At 36.3% G+C, this 9,808-nt stretch overlaps 1 long non-coding RNA gene across 1 annotated transcript; it reads right to left on the bottom strand.

Moving 5' to 3' along the window:
- Positions 1-6,616: 6,616 nt before the first annotated feature.
- Positions 6,617-9,627, bottom strand: LOC114468054 (uncharacterized). The gene is made up of 4 exons (XR_003674610.1): positions 9,217-9,627; positions 8,245-8,325; positions 7,993-8,048; positions 6,617-7,757 (listed from the first exon to the last, which is right to left on the bottom strand). It is a non-coding gene; the product is annotated as an uncharacterized LOC114468054 (long non-coding RNA).
- Between the last annotated feature and the right edge of the window lie 181 nt (positions 9,628-9,808).

Below are 9,808 nucleotides of genomic sequence, written 5' to 3'. Positions count from 1 at the left end.
AAACAATTGAAAGAAATAGTTATAGTTTTTACAGAGGCTATTAATGATTAATAATTTGTGAACCTAAAATAAATAACATTGTGCAATGACTCAGCACCTTCCTACTTCACCTCCAGCAACATCTACAGACCATCAACCTTTCCTGCACCTGTGGCTAACCTTAAGTTTTAAATCGCTGGTAAGATAATTATTAAACCAACAAAAACACTATTATGGAAGAAAATAGAGATGTTAATTGTGTGGGGACAGATTCATTTAACCACCAATGTGCTGGTTAAATATGCATGCTTTATGTGTGGCAAGAAATGAGCAATTAGGTATGCATTATCAAATTCAAGTTACTTTTTGTAGCCTTTCAAATACATTAACTAGAAAAAAAAAAAAAAAAAAAAATTCTTTATATAACTTCTGTTCATGTAAACTGAGATGCTTAAGAATTTGAAGATGCAAGATACTTTTTATTTAATTTTAAAAAGAGTTTTTAAGTTTCCATTTACATGATCAATAAAAATAAATCAAACGTTAGTCTTTATAATTTTAACTGTATATAATTTATAGCATTGTCTTCATTGAGAAGGTGTATTTTTTTTTGGCTCCAGGAGGACTTTAATCCAAGTGAGATGAGACAAAATGGCTCCTTTGAGAGATGAGAAGATTTTAGTCACATGGTGTTTTTGGACACACGTTTATTGTATTTAATTTTTTGTTAATTTTTAAAATGTATTCATCACCAGGTTTTATTAGTTTACCAAATAATGAATAATTACAACAATGACATCTACTCTACATATTATCATACATATACTATCCCTCCGGTTAGCAGGATAACAAGCAGGTGTGCAGCCGTAGCGTCTGCGAGCTCGGGGCTCCGAGGCTGTGCTGTCAGACACTAAATGTGAGTAATATTCTCTTTAAACTTTCAAACAACGGTATTAATGTACTCATGAACGTATTGTTTCCCTGTCACTGGGTTAGGGTATCTATGGAGGTTTCATTGAGGGGAAATGCTGCTCTCGTGATGCGCCCTGACTGAGCCCGTGAGGGGTCTGTGTTTCCACGTGTGAAAGGTACATGTTGTCTTGCTCATTGTTTATTGAGTGGAGATGTTCAATGGACTAACTGGTATGGGTTTTTTTTTTTTTTTCCAAGAACGTGTCTATTCGTATGGTTGCTGCTGCTCAATAAGCTCTCAATTCGTGCCGATCATTGTCCAAAATAGCTCAGTTTACCGTAAACGTAGCACCATGCACGTGACTTTAACTGAATAAAGTGAGGTTTAGCTTATTAGTTTGGTTTGTTTTTGGTTGATTTCAGTTTGATAGTATTTTCGTTTTCTAAACCAGGTGTTCTCAACTCGTCTCACCCTGGGACCCACATTTTGCCTCGGTCCTCAAATCCTGACCCACTTTTTTTTTTTTTTTTTTTTTTTTTTTTTAATTCAACCAACCAAAGTTAATTTTTTCTTTTTTTTTTTCTTCTCCCAAAGACTGCTCTTGAAAACAAGCACATATAATCTTTTTTAAAACATAAATCTATATATTTTGCTTTGCAACATGCTTTTCACAGCATGGCTGTCAAAAGAAAAGTTTATTTCAAAATAAAAGTCACACATGATGACAGACATTAAGTTTTTTTTTTTTTTTTTTTTTGGCCAGCTTCCCGCGACCCACCTAGTACAGATTAGCGACCCACTCTTGGGTCCCGACCCACCAGTTGAGGATGACTGTTCTAAACGTCACATTGTTTGGCAAAGTTTTGTTGGTGTTTAAAGTTGTTTTATATTTTTGTGTCAAGCTTTTAAAACTTTTCATGAAATAAAAGTAGTATTTTTAATATTGTTGTTGAAGATTAACAAAAATAATGTATGTATTTTGTTTTACCACTTCTGCCTCTGTTCATAGTCTTGCCAGACTACCGCGGTACCTTCCCTCTGGTTACAATTATTTTTGTTTATCATCAAAATATATGCATCAAAATTTGTTCCAAATACAGTTGGAAAAATGAGTGCACACATTTAAATTGCTAAAGATTAAAACCATAAGAAGACACTATTAGTTTGATACAATGTTTTCAACTAAATTCTTTAGAATTGCTCTAGTTTTAGTCATTTACTTTAAAGAGGATTACAATCACGTACGTCAGTAGTCAAATGAAACGACTTAATGTTATATTGTAGAACTGGAGTCGGTATGTCTAATGCCAAAAATAATGCCATCCTAATTGATTACTAAAATATCGGTCAACATTATAAAAAAATAGTTAATGGGTTTGGTGTGCAAAGTATAGATGAATTATTAATAGTATTGTTGCACCTTTTTGCTCATTGAGTGTCCAAAAGCTTTGATATTCAGTCCATCTCATCATTCTATAGTATAGTATTCTATATTTTAACGCCAATATTGAGTAGACTTGTTTCTAGTCTGCTGCACGGAATCTTTGTACTGCCTCGAGAACTAAGAGTGTAAAAAAAAATATAAAATGATTTGGCGATATATTGTGATATTTCACTGCGTGATTATCGAATCAATCCAAATCCATTTGTTAAATCATGTTTACCTTCTACCTCCCTCCTCAATGCATTTTAGCTTCAAAGTTGCACTTTATTTTTTATAAAACATACTGGACACATTTATAGATGTATGTGGTTTATTTTTAAAAAAAAAGAATTTAAATACCTAACCAAATCAGAATCTTTTGTAGAAACAAAAGTTAAACTTTTTTGAAAAATGGAATTTGACAGTTTAATAAATATACCACTTGTTTTTTATATTGGTACTTGAATTACAGTTAGGTTGCCATTTACATGTTCATGCAAGTGTAAAAAAAAAGAAATCAATTGTATTTCATACCATTGTGTACTTGTAAAGGTGAAATTGATATCATGATATATCGTGATGTATATCATATTGTTTAGCATAGGGATATATCGTATCATGTGAATCGTGTCGTACTGAACTGGTACCAGACAATCTGCAGATGGATGGATCTGGGCACCTCACCAAAGCTTCATTAGCATTTGCCAGTTAATCTACATATCATCAGATGATAATCGAAGTACACTAATTTATAAATGCAGGAAAATACACTCCTTTCACTTTTTGCTTACAAAGCAATGATGCATTCCATTTGTGCTACACACTGAGAGGATGACAGCTTAGGTTTCTGGTTCCCTGTCGGTATGAGCTTTTTCAGACGCTCGGAAATATTGTTCTCGCGCATGAGGTCTGAGGTCAAGTGGTGTAAACTCGCCATAGCTGACGGTGTAAACAGCAAGTCTGACAGAAATTTAGATTATTTTTTTCCCCGTTACCATTGATTCTTTGAAAAAAAAAATATTGCTGAAACGGTCTCGAAGGTAGAAATACAGAGTTAGCTGCTAAAGCTAATGCTGCACACGAGCTAAAAATTCTGGTATTTCCTGGCTTTTCAACAGTGGACAATTGGGTAAACAGTGCTGTTTCACTTATCGGCCTGTCCATCTTGTGCACGTCCTTCAGATCTGTAAATTGAATTAAAATAATAGGTTAATAAAAATGATCGTGCACCAAGTTAGTGAATGTTGTTCCTCATAAATTTACCTTTTCAAAGTGAGAACTGTCCTTTTCACTCTGAAATCTCGCTTGTCCCATCAATAATAACACATTTTATTTATAAGCACTTTTTAAAAAACTCAGGCACTTTACAGTTGTTTAAACGACAAAATTAAAAAAAAAAACTACCAACAATAAAGGTAAATGCAGGAGTAGGAAGCAGAGGAGGACTGTCACTTTAATATTGCTTTTCTCATCGATTTTAAAAAAGTGCTTGGATTTGTGCATCACTCCCGGAAGAGTCCAAATTCCGCCCACTGGAGACCCAGGTGGTCAGTGTTTTCGTGCACCAAGGGTAACCTGTGTGGAAGTGCTTCCATACTGCTGCAGAGCTGCTTCCATCAGTTTTTAAAAGTGCTCAGATCGGTTGAAAATGGCATCAGCTTGTTGGTGTTTATATCCCTCTCGACAGAAGATGACCCAGACTCAAGACACAGCCGAAGTCGCTCTCCTGATTTACACCTGCGGGAGGATAGCTCTGACGGTAGCCTGTGTAACCAGGTAGAAAATATATATCACCAAATCCTGATTATATATTTCTGTTTGTTATACTGAAGATTGTATTAGGTATATTTAATGTATAGTCAGTCTGCGCAACACTGAGCTGAGAGGAGGAGCTTGAGGCCTGTGTGTGGAAGAGACTGCATGTTTCAGAAACTTGTGTTTTTCTGTTCATTTGTACAGACTACTTCATCACTCTGCCAGTATTAAAAGAACAACCAGCAGCTGATCATGGTCCTTCTTGTATTCACCACAACAACAGAACAATCCAATAAACAAATGAAAAACTGTTAAAGACTAAGCACACCCATTACACCTGCAAAGTATTCTCAACGAAATCCGTGAGTAAAGAAGAGACAATCGTACACAGCTCTCTGACATTAAACAAGAGTTAAAGAGAGCAAACGACAGACTGGATGAAGTGGAAGGGAGAATTGATGAGACTGAGACCGTGCTTCAAGCAGCATCAACACTAGTCAAGCGGCTAACGCAGCGCCATGCTAATTTGGAAGCTTGGGTTGAATGACCAGGAAGCCTGGGTGCGGAGGGACAACCTGAGGATTTATGGGATCACCGAAGACAAAAAAGGTCTGGTTTCCTGAATAATCTGTTTAAAACATCACTCAATTTTCCACATGACGGAGACCTCAAAACTGAACGGGCACCGAAGCCCACAGGCAAAGCCCCGCTCCATAATGGTCAAGTTCGGCAGCTGGCAGATCAAAGAAGAGGTGATAAAGAGAGCATGGTAGAAAAAGGTGTTCTGAGACAGTTTGTTTGCAGCGAATACATCAAAAACAAAAAGGTGGTGAAGGAGAAACAGACACGGTTTGAGACGCCATATCCTGCCAAAATCCGTATTTTTTTATGAAGACGGGACCGGCTTTTCCAGAGTGCTGCGGAGGCTACCAGGGACATGTTGATGCAAGGGTTGTCGGTTACCGTGGTGAAGGCTCCCTCCGCACCAGACCAAGAGAAGATTGCGCTCCTGTCTACCTGGCAGATGGCAGGGAAAAGAGAAAACCGGATCGGAAACCAGGAGAATTGCAATGCGGGCAGTAGTGTCATCAAAGCATCATCACTCTCTTTATAAAGACAGACTGAAGAAGTTAAGGAGACAGTTCTCCTAAGACTGATCACTGATGGACCTGTTCTTCACATTTTACAGATAAGTCTTATTTGATTTAACAGAGATGCACATAGTTTCGATTTCATTTTGTTTTAGCTGTATGTACAGGAGAGCATCATACAGCTTTGCATTATATGGCTTATACCAGTGGTTCTTAAACTTTTTTTTGACTCAGGTACCCCCTTTCTCTTACTTCTGAATACAAGTACCCCCTTTGACCAACATTTTGCTTAGAAAACTATTTAAGAACAACTATAGAGCATAATGATGGAGTGAATGAGTGACACATTTTAAAGAATCTCATTTTGTAAATAAGTGGAAACAGTATTTAGTGTAGTGGTTCCCAACCCTAAAGACATTTTTTTTTCTCAAATTAGTTTTTGATCATGTTTGAGCTCAGATATTTTTTTCAGCATTTTAGTTGAACGAGATTTATATTTCACAAAGTGAAATTATAGAAATACAGGTGTTTAAGATTGTGTGCTGTTTTAATCTAAAAAAAATAATAGTAATTTCAAAAATCTATTTTAATTTTTCTGAAATATTCAGGTGACCCCACATGTGGTCCCGACCTTAGGTTGAAAAACACTGATTTAGTGGCACCTGAATAGACTTATTTCTACAGTTTATCATTTCCAGTCATCTCATCTCACGCCTCTGCTTGAATCTTATTGAAGCATTTTTCACATTTATCTGCAGAAAGAAAACCAATCAGTTTGAGGACATATCCTCCAAGACATCAATTCCAGAACCTAATTTGTTTCAAATCAACATTAAATGCTTTTTTTGTGTATAGTACAACTGCTATTTAATGCTCTATAACAGAGACTAAGGAATCCTTGAGCTTCCAATGAGGGTAAACATGTACTGGAGGGGAAAATGAGCTGCAGTTGTGGAAGTTGTACAGCAGGAGATGCAGATGAGCAGAGTAGAAAAGCAATATATGGGCAAGACTTCTTGTGGCAGTAATTCCTTATTTCTTATCATTGGCAACGAAGTGCAGGAAAAATATCTCAAAAGCTGAGTAATACCAGCACTAACAAAATGGTTTGTTTCAGGTTGCTCATGTGTCTTTTGGGTTTGCAATCAGTTTAATTCCCTTTGTGTATAACACGACATCATAGGCTTTAAAATGTGTGAAGTACTGCCTGCATCAGAGAGACAAACCCAAATAAACCCTTTTTAACTTGTTAGGCCCTCCTCTAGGATGTAACACCAATGGCTTGAGGGGCCGCAACATAAACGACAAACACAGAACGATTATCAAAAGTATTTATTAACAAAGTGATCAAAAGTAGCAACAGAACAAACTAAAAGGGACTGAAGATCCTGGCCAAACTAAACAAAAGTAGGGAGAACACTGGGCAAACCCTATACAGGGCCATCCACCCTCTAAACTACAAAATCTACATAAAAACGAAAACAGGACTACCAGAAATCTCCAGTCCAAACTAAAATAACAAACTTACAAAACATTGAGCAGGGCACTGCAGAACCTCCCCACGTGGAGAGTATGGAGGAGGTCCTGCAGGACGTTGGTGGGTATTGCGCCGGGTCCTCCACCCATTCTCCCTGCAGGACTCAACAAGCTCAGCGTATTTCGCCTTCTTCCGCTCATGCTAATCCAGATTAAAATGCTTGTCCTAAAATGAGTCAGGAAATGGACAAACAAGACACAAAGCTAATAATAATAAATGAATAAAAACAAAATAAAAACAAGTTAAATGAGAAAAAATAAATAATTTAGGGTAACTTGATGATATGCAATAGGAGAAATCTCCAAACCCAGAGATAGGGAAGAAACATTTGGATCACATGCATTTCGAAGAAGCAAACGTCCATGTCATCAATATTTTTCTTTAAAAGCAAAAAGTGCTTTGGTTCTGTAGGGAAACGTCTCCGGCATTTCACCCCTGTCCACAAACTTGCCAAACACAAAAGAGGTCCAGTATTTAAATATGTCAACCGATCAAAATTAAGGAAAGGTTGCAGCAATCAAACACATTATTTCTGTATATTTAACAGGAGTAGTTTTTGTGTTTTTGCAAACCCTGATTGTAGAGAAACACCAGGCCGCACATGACTGAGATTTAGTGATATGTATTTAAAATCTCACAATTTCATTGCAATGAGTGAAGTCTGCCACAACAACGGCAAAGAGGCCAGGACAACAGACAGACTTAGCCCTCAGAGCACTGATCACTCCTGATCAAGACTAATGCAGTGATTGAAAACCTTTAAGCAGTTTGTTTCCTTCTAGTACAAACTGGCTGACTTTTACTTTATTACTTTACACAGGCTGCTCTGCCGCACTAACTTGCGTTTTCCTTACGTGATTTTCCACTCTTCTTTAAACAGTTGTCACAGATAAATCTAACAGGATCGAGGAAAAGAGTTAGAGCTACGATCACATTTAAAATGTATACTTATGGAAGTCCATGAGAAAGTCTGAAGGTCTCACCCAGATGGCCAAATGACATCGTAGTGTAAAACACATTTGGTGCATCTTTCGTCCACAATCTTTACATTCAACAAACCTGAAGAAAAGAAGATACAAGACTGTTTCAGTTCTCTGGATTGTGTCCTAATCTGCATGAAAGCCACTATTGTGAAAAATTAGAATATGAATTGAGTTCATGTCTCCCTAATGTTACACACCTACAAGTTAGCAGTAGCATACCCCGAGTTTAAAAAAAGCAAGAATTGTAACTATCAGCAAAAGACAATATAAAAGCTTCCACTGCCTCAAAGCCCCCTCCCCCGTTTACTTACGGTTCTTGATCAAGTACATCATTCTTCTACGTTCAAATTGGTCTTTTGATATCCTCCTGAATTTGAGCAAAAACATTTATTTTTTTAAATGTGACAGTATGCAGTACAAAACACAGTTGTATCATTTCTGAGAAAACTACTTTTTAACTAAAGCGGGAGAAATGAGTGAGAAGGCTAATAAGAGAGAAGGTGGGGGAACAGATTTTGGTTCTAGTTTTCACTGGCAGATTCACAAATGTCTGTTGCACTTACGTCTGTGGCTGTGCCGGATCATCACCCAATGTCACGCTCTCTACTTGAATCTCATTGAAGCATTTTTCACAGAAGTGGTACCTGCAGAAAGAAAACCAATCAGTTTGAGGACATATCTATCGTGATACGGCAATAATCGATATATCTCGGGGGAAATTTCATCCACGAAATCAGTGTCGCTGAAGAAATTTAGAATTGATCTAGGGCACTGAATCCATTTTACAGGAATTACAAAACATTGTCAATCAATTTCACATGAAAGACAGCCAAGTAAAACAAAGTGTTTACTGCACAGTGGCTCTTCTTAACACACACACACACTATATTATGTAAATATCCATTCCTCATTGTACTGTGTATGTACTGCATAATCTGTGCATCATGTATATACTGTGTATGTATATATATATGTTTTTGTCATGCCTTGTATGTTGCAACTCAAAAATAAAATAATATTTGGCGCCAGTGAATCAATAACGTAGACGAAAACTCGCAATATATCATCGTATTGATATTTTGGCACACCCCTAACCACAGGCTTTTACTTTTTGGTTCTATATTACCTGTGATTGAATGTGGTTTTATTTGGAGCTGACGTTCTAACCCGTGTATAGTCAATGGTTAAAAAATGTCTGTAAAGTGCACTAACATTGCATCAGATTAATTTAAAAATCTTTCATAAAATATTGTATAAAATAATGCTGCCTATCACAGTGAAGACACATTTGCAAAAGTGATTATCAATCAGCATTAGTTCACAATGTAGTAACTATCAAAGCATCATCAAAGAATCACGATGTAAATAATTAACACTTTTCGATGTAAAACTTTTTTTATGCGAAATGTTCAAACTGTACGTTAAGTTTTGAGGGTTTTCTCGTACATAAAACTAACTTGAACCAATATATCTAAATGATTACGAACAGTATTAGTGTTTTGTCAGCTAGCTGTTGTTGCTAACAATTGACTCACCGTTTGGACCGAATAATCTACATTTCACCACTTCATTGCTTCAACGGGCTTGCACGGCGGGTATTTCCAAGTATTAAGAATAAACCTGTGTATGCTGAAATAAATGGCTAAATAAAATAACAACCCATTCTCTGGCTATCATGTTTTTTTTTTTTAATTATTTCAAAAGCACTCACTAAACCGCTGAATTTAGTACTTCCGGTCATGTGAGGGAGAGCAACCTATCAGGAGTAGCATCGGAAATCATGTGTTTTAGGAAGGCAAAATAAAAATACCTGTCCTCTTCGTTATTTGAAAATATATTTAATTATTTCTTTTTGTATTTTTCATTTATCTGTCTCCATTCAATGTCCTTGTCTCTTCTATTTTACTAATGTAATTAATTATCAACCTTTTAAGTGTATTTTCTTCTCAGATGGGAAATTGAGATAAATGATTCTGTTCATGGTGGCATAATTATATTATCAAAACATATGGATCAAAATTATTTGTTGCAAAGTTTGAAAAGTTGGTGCATATTTTTAAATGTCTAAAGATTTAAACCATAAAGAATACACTACCATGCTCAATAAGAAGACAATAAGTTTAAGTG

This window comes from Gouania willdenowi, chromosome 1 (assembly GCF_900634775.1).
Source record: "Gouania willdenowi chromosome 1, fGouWil2.1, whole genome shotgun sequence".
In the NCBI taxonomy this organism is placed as follows: Eukaryota; Metazoa; Chordata; class Actinopteri; order Blenniiformes; family Gobiesocidae; genus Gouania; species Gouania willdenowi.
The sequence above is the reverse complement of the archived record's forward strand: the minus strand, read 5'-3'. Positions and strand labels throughout refer to the sequence as shown.